At 39.1% G+C, this 13310-nt stretch overlaps 1 pseudogene; it reads right to left on the bottom strand.

Moving 5' to 3' along the window:
• Positions 1 to 11647: 11647 nt before the first annotated feature.
• On the bottom strand, positions 11648 to 12786 carry LOC138172493 (WW domain-binding protein 4 pseudogene; annotated as a pseudogene).
• Between the last annotated feature and the right edge of the window lie 524 nt (positions 12787 to 13310).

Genomic DNA, 13310 nt, shown 5'->3' on the forward strand with positions numbered 1-13310 from the left:
CTTCCCTCATGATGAGAGAGTCCAAGCCTTACTAAATGAAGGTTGGAAAGTCTTTTGCAAGTTCCTGTTTGAGTAGAAATTCCAGAAGCATTCTCATACAGAGATTTTGAAACCATTTGGTCAAAAGATATTTATATTAACCTTATGAACAAAGAACACTTCAAGACAAACCAAGTTCAGAAAAGCTAGGTTGGATTTTTTTTAAATGCTTAATCAACTTCTGATTTACATCATTCGTTTCTGCCAGATTTTGAGTTACAAATTTTCTCCTCATTTTTCCCCTACCCACCTCCCCAAAATAGCAGTCCCACAGGATATGCCCTCCTCCAATCTTCTCTTTCCCACATTTTCTCCCATACCCCTTCGACTTTTCCAGTGGATCTCTATGCCTCAGTGCCTGTATATCTTATTTCCCAATTACATGTAAGTTGGTATTAATAATAGTATACACACATACATATATATGTATATACATACATATATTTGAATATTTGATTTTAAAACTTTCAATTCCAGATTCATTCCCTTCCTTCCTTGTCACCCACACTTACTGGGAAGATAAGCAGTTCAGTATAGGTTGTACATGTGTGGCTAATGCAAAACAATAACGTAGTAGATATATTGTAAAAGACTGACTATATTTCCCTCCCTCCTATCCCACCCCCACTTGTTCTATTCTCTACTTTGATCCCATCCCTTTTCAAAAGTGGGTGCTTCCAACTTCCCTCCCCCCCAGCCTGCCCTCCCTTCCATCATCCACCTTCTCCTCCCCTTCCCCCCTACTCTCCTGGAGGGTGAGATATCCTATTTAGTGTGCATTTCACTCCCTCCTCAAGCCAGATTCAATGGGAATAAGGTTGACCCATTCCCTTTTGCCTTCCTATTCTTCCCCTCCATTGTACCATTTTCCCTTACCTCTTCTGTATGAGATAGTTTACCCCAAACTGTCTCTCCCCATCTCCTCTCATTATATTCCTCTCACCTCTTCATGTCACCTTTTAAGTATCATCCCTTCCTGTTAAATTGGTCCTGTGCCCTCTATCTATGTACACCTGTAAACGTATACACACACATTCACATATGTATTCATATGCCCATATACCCGCGTATGTATATATTTCTAATCCCTTCTACTACTGAGAAAAGTTTCATAAGTTACAATTACTGTTTTTCCATGGAGGAATGTTAATAGTTCAACTTTGATAAGTTCCTTATGATTTCTTTTCCCTGTTTACCTTCTCATGCTTCTCTTGCTTCTTGTATCTGAATGTCAAATTTTCTATTCAACTCTGGTTTTTTCAGCAAGCATGCTTGAAAATCCCCTATTCCACTGAATGACCATATCTTCTCCTGAAACATGCTACTCAGTTTTGCTGGCTAGGTGACTTTTGGTTTTAATTACAGCTCCTTTGACCTCCGGAATATCATATTCCAAGCCCTTCAATTCCTCAGTGTAGAAGCTGCCAGATCCTGGGTTACCTGATTGTGTTTCCACAATATTCAAATCGTTTCTTCCTGGCTGCTTGTAATATTCTCTCCTTAATCTGGGAATTCTGGAACCTGGCTATAATATTCCTAGGAGTTTTCTTTTTGGGATCTTTGTCAGGAGGTGATCGGTGGATTCTTTCAACCTCTATTTTGCCCTCTGGTTCTAAAACATCAGGGCAGTTTTCTTTGAGAACTTCCTGGAGGATGATTTCTAGGTTCTTACTTTGGTCATGGCTTTCAGGTAGTCCAATAATTTTTAAATTATCTCTCCTGGATCTATTTTCCAGGTCAGTGGTTTTTCCCATGAGATATTTCACATTGTCTTCTATTCTTTCATTTGTTTGGATCTGTTTAACATCATCTTGATTTCTCATAAAGTCATTAGCTTCCATTTGCTCCAATCTATTTCTGAAGCAATGATTCTCCTCAGTGAGCTTTTGAGATTCTTTTTCCATCTGGCAAATTCAGCTTTTTAAGGCGTTCTTCTCCTCATTGCCTTTTTTAGCCTCCTTTGCTATTTGAGTCAGTCTGTTTTTTAAGGTATTTTTTTCCTCAGGCTGTTGACTCTCATTTCGTAATTTTCTTGCATTGTTCTCATTTCTCTTCCTAGTTTTTCCTACACTTCCCCTATCTGCTTCTTGAGGTCCTCTATGGCCTGTAACCAGCTCATATTTTCCTTTGAAGCTTTTGGTGCAGGAGTTCTGACTTCACTGTCTTCCTCCTGTTCCATTCTTTGTTCCTTTTTGTCCCCAAAATAGGAATGTAATGTTGGAATCTTCTGTCTGCTTTGTTTCCTTTGCCTGGTCATTTTGCCACCCAATTACTTGACTTTTGGGCTTTTTTTCCACAGTAGGACTCTGCCACCAAACAGGGGAGATTCCTGCCAAATGCTGAGGTTTTCTCAGCTGCCAGAGGTGTCCACACACTCTGGCAAGCTGGACACACCCCAGAACCTCCACCCTAGACTGCAATCCAGATCCAAGCAGGTTAAAGCAAGAGCGATTACCCCTCAACTGGTGCTTGGTCCCCCTACACTCTGCAGGCCAGAAGCTGAAGCCGCCAAGTGGCACTGGCTGGCTGTGCCAGTGTCTCAGCAGTTTCTTGCCCTGGGGTAAAAGCCACGCACTCCCACTTAATGGTCCCAAAGTCCAGACTGCACTGACCTCTCACTTTGTCCTTTGCATCTATGTGTTGATAAATCTGGAAATGGCCACAACTGCTGCTGATCTGGAGTCCCTCAGGCCGGGGGGCTAGTCAGGCCCACCCAGGGGCTGGTCAGGCCCACCCTGGGGCTAAAGCCTTGGTGTGGGGCTGTGGTTGGCTCTCAGAGTGCTGCTCTGGATTCCTGCTGGCCTGCTAGGCTGTCCTCAGTGGAAGGTTAGCTTCTCTGTGTCTTTTTGTGGGTTCTGCAGCTCCAAAGTTTGTTTAGAGTCCCCTTTTTACATGGATTGGGGAGGGTGTGTAATGTAATGCCAAGCAAAGGCAACTTCCCAGAGCTGCGAGAAGGTCATGCTTCTACTCCACCATCTTGGCTCTGCTACCCTTGCTAGGTTGGATTTCAAAATCAAATTACAAAAAATGATCAGACTGCTTCTTTTATTAAATATAATCTTTGGTACTTTTGGAATTAAGTTGAGGCAGGAACATTGGTTGGAAAAGAGAAAATAACTGAGTGGGCTCTCCTTAACTTATACCTTATCAGTGAAAAAAATCTAGTTTTTAAAACAATTTTAAAAATTGATTTGTTCCTATTTTGTTGGTCTCAAATTGTTTGATAAACATTTTTATCTTTTTTTGGAGGAGGTGTGTGTTGTAATTTATTTATTTATTTATTAGTTTTCAACATTCATTTCCTCAAGATTTTGAGTTACAAATTTTTTTCCCCATCTCTCCCCTACCCCATCCCAACCTAACAAGCATACTTAACACCCCTTCCCCCAATCTGTTCTCTCTTATGTCCTCCCCTATTTCTCCCCTTACTTTCTTGTAGGGCAAGATGGATTTCTATACCCCATTGCCTAAATAACTTATTCCCTGGTTGCATATAAAAAACAATTTTTTAATATTTGTTTCAGGTTGTTTCCCTTCTTCCCTCCTCATCCACCCCCACTGGGATGACAAGCAATTCAATATAGGTTGCACATGTGTAGTAAGGCAAAATATTTCCATAGTAGTTATATTATGAAAAACTAACTATATTTCTCTCCATCCTATCCTGCCCCTCATTTATTCTATTTTCTTCTTTGACCCTGTCCCTTTACAAGAGTGTTTGCTTCTAACTACCCTCTTCCCCAATCTGCCCTCCATTCTATCAATCTCCCCTTATAACCTTCCCCCCCTCTACTTTCCTGTAGGGTAAGATGCCCAATTGAGTGTGTATGCTATTACCTCCTTAAGCCAAATCCAATGATAGTAAGGTTGACTTGTTCCCTTTTACCTTTCTCCTCTTCCCCTCCATTGTAACAGTTTTCTTTTGCCTCTTATACGTGAGATAATTTACCCTATTCTATCTCTCCCTTTCTCCTTCTTCCAATATATTCCTCTCACCTCTTAATTTTATTTTTAGATACAATCCCTTCATATTTAACTCATCCTGTGCCCTCTGTCTACATATACATGTACACACACATGCATATACCATCATATACATACATATATGTATGTATAAACATGTATACTTTATATATATATATATATATTCCCTTCCACTATCCTCATACTAAGAAAACTCTCATGAGTTACAATTATCATTTTTCCATGTAGGAATGTAAATAGTTCATCTTTAATAAGTTCCTTATGATTTCTTTTTCCTATTTACCTTCTCATGTTTCTTTTGCTTCTTGTATTTGAAAGTCAAACTTTCTGTTCAGCTCAAGTTTCTTCATCAAGAATGCTTAAAAGCCCTCTATTTCATTGAATGAGCATATTTTTTCCTGTAGAATTATACTCAAGTTTGCTGGGTAGGTGATTCTTGGTTTTAGTCCTAGCTCCTTTGACCTCTGGAATATCATATGCCAAGCCCTTAGATCCCTTAATGTAGAAGCTGCTAGATCTTGTGTTATCCTGATTGTGTTTCCATAGTACTCAAATTGTTTCTTCCTGACAGCTTGTAATATTTTCTCCTTGACCTGGGAACTCTGGAATTTGGCCATAATAATCCTAGGAGTTTTCTTTTTGGTAACTTTTTCAAGAGGCTATTGGTGAATTCTTTAAATTTCTATTTTGCCCTCTGGTTCTAGAATATCAGGGCAATTTTCCTTGAGAATTTCTTGAAAGATGATGTCTAGGCTCTTTTTTTGATCATGGTTGTCAGGTAGTTCAATAATTTTTAAATTATCTCTCCTGGATCTATTTTCCAGGTTAGTGGTTTTTCCCAATGAGATATTTTACTTTGTTTGGGTCTGTTTTATAGTATCTTGATTTCTCATAAAGTCATTATCTTCCATTTGCTCCAATATAATTTTGAAGGAATTATGCTTTTTAGTGGATTTTTGAAATTCCTTTCCCATCTGGCCAAATCTGCTATTTTAGGCATTCTTCCCCTCATTGGCTTTTTGGACCTCTTTTGTCATTTGAGCTAGTCTTTTTTAAGGTGTTATTTTCTTTAGTCAGGCTGTTGACTCGTTTTTCATGATTTTCTTGCATCATTCTCATTTCTCTTCTCAATTTTTCCTCTACTCCTCTTACTAAATTTTCAAAATACTTCTTGAGCTCCTCCATGGCCTGAGACCAATTCATATGTTTCTTGGAGGCTTTTGATGCAGGAGTTTTAACATTGTTGTCTTCTTCTGGTTCTATGTTTTGATCCTCTTTCTCCCTGAAAAAGAATTCCATAGTCTGATTGCTTCCTCTGTTTGCTTATCTTGCCAGTCAATTGCTTGACTTTTGAGTTCTTTGCTATGATAGAACTCACCTTCCAGAGTGGAGAGTGCTGTGTCACAAATTACTAGTGTTTTGCACAACTGTTGTCAGAGTTTTTTCCACACACCAGCCTTAGAACTGTGAGGAGGACTTTCTCTCAACAGCATCAACAAATTCTACCACACCAGCACTCCTCACCCCAGGATCATAATGCAAGACTGAGACCCACATCCAAGCAGAGAAAAGCAGGATAATCCTGCCTCAGTGCCAGTAGAAAAATTCCTGCAAATTCTCTATGGACAGTCACTTGGTCCCCCTAGACCAGGAGCTAGCAGCAGCAGCAGTAGCAGTTGCAGCTGCTGGCACCTCTGCTGCCCTGGGGGCAGGGGCTGGACTGCTTTTCTCTCACCCTGGATCAACAGGGTTCCCCACTCACTTTTTACTTTCTCTTTGGCATTTATGGTTGAGAATTCTGGAAACCACCACAGCTGCTAGTGATTCACTCTCCTGAAGCTTGCTCCAGCAGGTCTGTGCCCCTGGTTGGGACCAACCCGGGTCTGGGCCCCTGTGGTTCATGTGGGACTGTGCTCAGCTCACAGCTCAGTGTGATAGACCCTTCCAGTCAGCCTGCCAGGTTGCCTTCAGTGGGAGATTTGTTTCTCTCTGTCACTTTGTGGGTTTTGTAGCTCTTAAATTTGTTTAGAGTTATATTTTACAGGTATTGGAGGCAGTTGGAGCAGGAGCCCAAGCAAATTCCTGCTTTTACTCTGCCATCTTGGCTTCACCCCAAAACATTTTCATCTTTGAAAGAAGATACACCAAAACCATTTTTGGAATTCCCAAAGAAAACTGGAAAATTGCATCCAGATTTCTGATTCCCATGTGTAGGAAAATTTCAGGTAAGGAAATTTCCTGTATTAATGTAGAATAACTGTCTTTCTTAGAGATTGATCTAGAGCACTAAGTGGTCAGATGACTTGCCTAAGGTCACATAGATGGTGTATGTCAGAACTAGAATTTGTACATAAATCTTCTTGACTCCATGGCCAACTCTCTCCTGACAAATCCACATTTACTCTTTAAAATTTGGTTAAGTAAACCAATGAAATTCAAGACAGTCAATCAATGAAATAGCTATCTATTTGCTTATAGATTCCTTTCAATGTCCAGGCTTCAGGTCTCCTTATAGAGTTATGTTTAGAAGGCCTAAACATAAAACAAATAATTAATAGTTAGGCCTAAACATTCCACAAATGGTAGATGGGTAAGAGATGAAGCAACTGCCTATGCAGTGTATGTTTTAGCATTGAAGTTAAGAACTAAACCTTTGAGGGAGAGGGGTATAGAATGAGGGTCTCTTTGGGCTTCAGTTTTGTCTTATATAAAATGAGGTGGTTGGTTAAGATGCTCTCTAATATCCTGTAGTCTTCTTTCATTGACCATTTCACAAAAATGTCTTCCATAAGCCTTTTCTCTATTACTAGTAGCTGAGATTAGGCACTAATCAGCAGTTAACATAGTGACTAGCTATACTGAAACTGTAAGGACTGGCAACCTTTGCCAATTTGTCAATGCAGGGGCAAGGTTGGGAGGAGATTGACCTCTATCCAGGAGGAATAAGTGCCATAATTCTTACATTTCCCTACCTTGAGTACCTGAGGAAAATGGCTAATTATAGTAAATTCATTTTTAGTTCTAATCTAGGGTTTTCTCACAAATGAGTGAAATTTTTAAAAGGCATGAATCACATATGGCATAGATTTACCACCAAAATCAACTTCAAAAACATAAAAGAATATACTTACATGTCTTGCTGAATGATTAACTTATCACTGCTAGTACTTTCAGTTGGGAGGAGAATAAACATTCATTAGGATATAAATCTTAATTTTGATTTGTCTTTGCAAGGCTGCTACTTAGCCATTTTATATTTCACTGAGTATAGTCTGATCAAATCCCAAGAGGGCTCCTCTCTTTCTGTCTCTCTGTCTCTTTCTGTCTCTGTCTCTCTGTCTGTCTCTGTCTGTCTCTCTCTGTCTCTGTCTCTTTCTATGTGTGTGTATGTGTCTCTCTTTCTCCCTTTCTCCTTTGTCCCATTATCTTCTCCCTCCCCCTTACTTCCTTGGGGCCTCCTGTCATTTCTGCTACAATTATCCTAGTAACCCCTGATGCTTCTCACCAGCACTTGAAGCCTTCTATGACTTTTTGATGGTTACAAGGTGGAAGCTAAATGAAGCAGACACACAAAAGAGACTGAGACATCCAGGGGCTTCATCACAGACTTCCATGGGTAAGTGATCCACCCTCCATTACCCTAGGAAAGTAAAGACCATTGTTTCCACCCTTTCCTCACTTCCTATATTCTAGAGGACCAATGATGAAATATGCTCCCCACCTCCTGACAGAGAGATGATGGATTTAGGATGTAGAATGAGAAATATATGCTTTGGACATGAACAATGAGGGAATTTGTTTTGTCTGACTGAATATTTGTTGTAAGGATTTTCTTTTTTTTTTCTTCCAATGGGGCAGGAGGCATAAAAGCAAACTGAGCTCTGTTAATTAAAAAAATTAAAAAGAGAGCCACCAACTGAAAGACTCTTTTTTAAAATCAAATATAGTATTCCAATCCCTTTCTGATAACAAAGGAAAGCATGGTCAAGATCTAGAATGTTACTGTGAAGTTCCCCAAAAGTCTTTTAATTGGTGGCTATTCTTTTTACTTTATTTGTTCTTCATCAGTTCATATAAATCTTCCTATGTTTCCCTGAATTCCTTGTATTTAGCATTTCTTGTCTCATAATAATATTGCATTTGATTCAAATGCCAGTTTGTTCACTTTCATCCTAATGAATGGGTAACTACTTTGCTTCCATCTTTTCGCTACCACAAAAAGCATTGCTATGAGTGGAACTGTTGTCAAGAAATTTCTACCCCAAATGTTCAAGAAATGAGTCATTTTGTTTTTTGAGTCCCCAGAAGTTTCTAATGGAACTCCAGGCACATGCTTCCTCAGATGACACATATGATATTATTCAGCCTTTATCTTCCTGGATTTAAAGGCATAATATTATATACATTGTATTTTGTACATCTTAAGTTTAGCTTGATTTTGTGTTTTCCCTAGTCTATCATAGTTAAATGTCACGGACAATAGAATAATCTTACCCACCCACCCATCTCCCCTAATTCCTAAGGTAATTTAAAATATAGTATTTCAACTAAAAAAAAAAAACTTGCTACTGGTATGTTTCCCATTAGCAGACACATTTTTATTAATGGTTGGGGGATGGGAGATGGAAGTTGGGAATCACAAGTTATAATCATAATACAGTTATAATCTTGGTAAAAGTAGTACCTTTGGTTCAGTATCACAAATTCCTGACTTACCAGAATCAGTTTCCTAAGAGGTACCCCTTTAATTGTGTTAGAAGAGAGGGAACAGCACTATGATCTCCAAAGGACAGAATCTTTATAAAATTTATGTAGCTCTTTAATACAATATGCTTGGGTTTAAAGAGGTAGGGATTTACGTGTGTTAAGTACTCCTACAAATCTACTTTACCCTTTCTTGGAAAAGGGCAACACAATAATAATAGTTAAATTTATGTGTAAGATGTCTGGATGGGAGAACTGCTCGAATTGGCAAGGCTTGCACAGTAGACTAACTGCTTCTGCTTTTAATCTTTGCTATCTATTCCAAAGGGCTCATCTACAGAACAGAGGGACTGCTGGCATGCTCTCCTTAAAGGTGTCTTCTTCTGGTTACACGCTATGCACAAAACGTATAAAGTTCAGCATCCTAGCCGCTTTGCTTTGATTTTGATTTTGACTTCTGTCTCTGGGTTTTTAACATGCCTAATTCATCTGATAGCAGATTTTTTTTTGCTAAAATATCACTTTGGTTGTGACTGCTTTAAGTTTTACTTAAGTATTTATGGTGACTCCCAATTGGCTCTTCTGTCATGTCTCAACTCTTCTGCTGGGCCTACAAAACCCTCCACAACCTCCTCTAGGCACAAATGAGGCTTAATACGATAGATAATCACTACTGTTTTACGTCCAAGGAATTTTAAGTTATTAATTAATTAAATACTTTAATTGAGATTACAATTAAATTGGAGTGAAATTAAATACACATATGAAAAAATAATTAACAATATGGGCAATAAATAACAAGTGTCAGATGGGAGTCCAAATGAGATGGTGAAGTCCATATGATTTCATTGGAGGAAAAAAAATAATTTTGAGTTGGTTTATATATAAAAGAAAAAGCTTTCTGAAAAAGGAGGAATCTAAGTTTGGCACAAAAAGAAGGGTCATATTTGGGTAGACTGAGAGAGTAAGTAGGAATAGAATGAGAAAAGGTGTATAAACAATAATAAGCATGGTGTACTCAGAACAGTCATCAAAAAGAAGGAATATTAATGATTCATAACTGTATAAAAATCCTCTAAATCACTAATAATAAGAGAGAAGAAAATTATAAAAACTCTTAGATTTTACCTTATAACCATCAACTTGACCAAAGTGAGAAAAAATGGAAATAGTCAATGTGCAAAGAACTCCAGAAAGGCAGGTAAACTGATGCTTTGTTGTTACAGGGTTCAATGTCCAGAAACTATGGAAAGCAATCTGGAATCATTTGGGTAAAAGTCATGAAATTATTTATAACTTTTGATTTTGCTATCCCTATCATTACTAAAATCAGTTGCTAAAATATTACTTGAGTTGTCATTGCTTTAAGTTTAGCTCAAGCATCTATGGTAACCTTTAATTGATTCTTCTATCCCATCTAAACTCTTCTGCTTGGCCTTCAAACTGGACCCCAAGGACACCAAAGGCTGAAACAATCATCCCATATATACCAAAGCATTCTTAGCAATGCTTTCTCTGGTAGCAAAAAGCTGGAAGCAAAGTAGGTACCCATACATTAGGATGTGAGTGAATAAATGGCGATGGGTGAATGAAATGGAGTATTATTGTGCTACAAGAAATGCTGAATATGTGGGGTGCAGGGAAACAGGAAAAGTTCTATAAACTGATGAACAGAGTATAAACAAGAAAACACTGTGCAAAATCAGTATGACGATGTATGTGATAACAACACTAAAAAGCAGCAAAACAGGTTAATTGTAGAAATCATCCTGAGCCCTGGAGACTGAGGCGACCAGGTGATACAGTGAGTAAGAGTGCCAGCCCTGGAATTGGGAGACCCAGGATCGATTCTGGCCTCAGATACTTAACACCCACACAAAATAACTGGCCGTGTAACCTTGAGCAAGTTACTTAACCCCAATAGCTTTAAAAAAAAGTTTGCTTTAGATATTTTTGTTATATTTTTCTCCATAAGGGAGGGGTCAATAGAGGATAATGTGGTATTTGAGAAGTGCAATAGTATAAAAAGCAGGGCACCATTAAAAGTTTAAAAAAAAAAAACCAGCAATGATGTGTAGGGTAGGTAAGCAGACAACTTTGACTGAAGAGATTTAGTGTTCTATGCTACTTTTAAGTGTTTTCAAGTCCTTTTATGTGTGAACCCTCATTCTTCATCTAGTCCCACTTGTGACTCTGGAATTTTCTTCTGCAGGCTTTTCACCCTGGAAGATCCTTCTGCCTTTTTAGCTCCCTTATTTAACTGGCAAATTCCTCCTAGAACCTTCACTTTGAGGAATAGTCCAGGCCAGCCCTTCCTCATTCCTCCCTTGTCTCTACTTCTTAACCTTAGGGCTTCATCACCATAACCCTATGTTTCTTTTTTTTTTTCTTTCCAATTCCCACTTTTCAGCTTTTATGTTTTCTCTTCCCCCATTAAAACGTATACTCCTTGAGGCCAGTGACTTTCTTTCTAATTTCTGTTTTTCCAGCACTTAGCAAAGTACCTGACCCATGGTTACCTTTGATAATGTTTGTTTGTCTGACTTAATATCATGATATAGGTAATATATAGATATAGAAAAGATATAGAAAGAGCCCTGTATTTGGAATCAGAAGACCTGATTCTACTCTTCCTCCTCACTTTCTCTTTATCTGTCCATCTTTGTCTGTTATCTCTTTAATAGGTCGTTTATTGACTAATTATTTTTATTACCTTTAAATGCCAATGCTTTTAAAATGAACCTTTTCAAGGTGGAGAGGTGGCACAGTGAATAGAGCATGGGCCCTGGAGTCAGGAGGACCTGAGTTCAAATCTGGCCTCACACACTTAATACTTACTAGCTGTGTGACCTTGCCCGAGTCACTTAACCCCAATTGCCCTGCCTTCCCCTCTCCAAAAAAAAATAAATAAAATGGACCATTTCTCTTTTTTTTAAATAAAAAATAGATTTATTACAATTCACATCTAGTACAACTTAGAAGTCTACATTCTTAGTATCTAAACTATTAAAAACAAACAAAAAATAGCTTACAAAGTTAGAGGCTCTTCTTGTCCAAATAGGTCCAAAAGAGGTCAGACAATGCTTTTTGTTTTTAAATTAAAATTATTGATCACCTCCTCTTTGTCTTAAATTTCTAGATTTTCCATTATCAAATCTTCTCTTTTTGAAGACGGGGGCTACTCCTTCTGCCACATCTCCAAGAGAAGTGACTGTTTTTTCTTTAAATGTCACTTTTGGGTCCTCACTCATATTAGCAACTGGAGTTCCTATGTATTCATCCTCTGTACTTGGAAGTTACAAATTGATCTTCTCATAGGGATTATCCTCTTGCTTAATTTCTTTCCACTCCCCATAAGGGTTTGGCTTTTTAGGAGATCTGGGTTTTTCTTCTAATGGACCTGATGAGTCTTGGTCCTGATCGCCATCACTTTTTTCTTTCTTTGATTCAGTTTCAGTTTCTTCAGCATTATCATTTTTAGCTCTTTTCACCTGTTTCTGTATTATAATAATAAGTGTAACCATCTTCACTGAAACCTTCTATCCAAAGAGGCGTTGCTGCTTTCTTACTAAATTTTCCTTGGAATCCTTCAGGTTTCTCCCACTGAGATTCTCCTGTGATGGTATTATAGTAGTAACGATAACCCTCTGAAGACATGCCTTCTACCCCTTTGGAAGCTCCTATGGAATCTCTATTAGAAAGGTCTTTTTTCCTCTTTTTCTTTTCCTTCTTCTGATTTGCTACTGAGACAGGTGGGGCCATGCTGGTTACTTTGGTGTGGTGTGGTGTGCTAGATTCTGCAACATCTGAACCGATTCCAAGCCTTTTCAAATCCTCTTGGTGTGCTTTAAGGGCAGCTGCCTCCATTGCTGCAAACTCCTTTGATTCTTCTTTTGCTTTTTCCAGGCTTTTTTGTTTAATCTCCCTGATTCTTTTGGCCACATTTTCTTTGTGGTTCTTTCCCCATTCATGAAACTCAACACTGGGCCTATTGCCTGCCCTCCAGCCCTTGCAATAATCACAGAATTTCTTTGGTTGTTATTTCCTGTAGTCGGCCATGGTGGCTGCAGCAGCTCGGGCTCCGTCCTCAGGCTCTCGGGGTGGTCAGCGCACGTGGGGTTCACAGGGCCCTGCCTGCCTCGAGGCCCAAGGCAGCCCCGGAGTAGCTGCCACACTCGCGACCGGCATCCCACAGCCCCGAGCTACGGTGCTGAGAGAACTCAAGCCACGTTTCACCGACCATTTCTCTTAAATGTCGTATATTCTGGGACAGGGTGAGAGATTCCACCTCTCCAGCCTCTTGCATTTAGGGAGGTTCTTCAGGCAATGAGTAGGATATATATGGTTTGGTTTTCATCACTGTCTATTGATTCTTTCCTTTACAATCAGCTGAAAATACCTCAGATGAGCTGAGGACCTTCTCTGGAGCTCTCATTGTCATTGCTATCAGAATGTCTGAATCGTGAATCACTAGGGATACACAGCCAAGGAAGAGGTGCCTGGGAGTTTGATCTGCGCCTCACACATGGCCTGGAAGTCTTTGTTCATCCTAGCCCTGGCAGGAATGCTGAAGGAGACTGTTT

Source organism: Petaurus breviceps, unplaced genomic scaffold (genome assembly GCF_028583685.1).
Source record: "Petaurus breviceps papuanus isolate PSGF00001 unplaced genomic scaffold, PetGlider_PUasm1.0 128, whole genome shotgun sequence".
Lineage (NCBI taxonomy): Eukaryota > Metazoa > Chordata > Mammalia > Diprotodontia > Petauridae > Petaurus > Petaurus breviceps.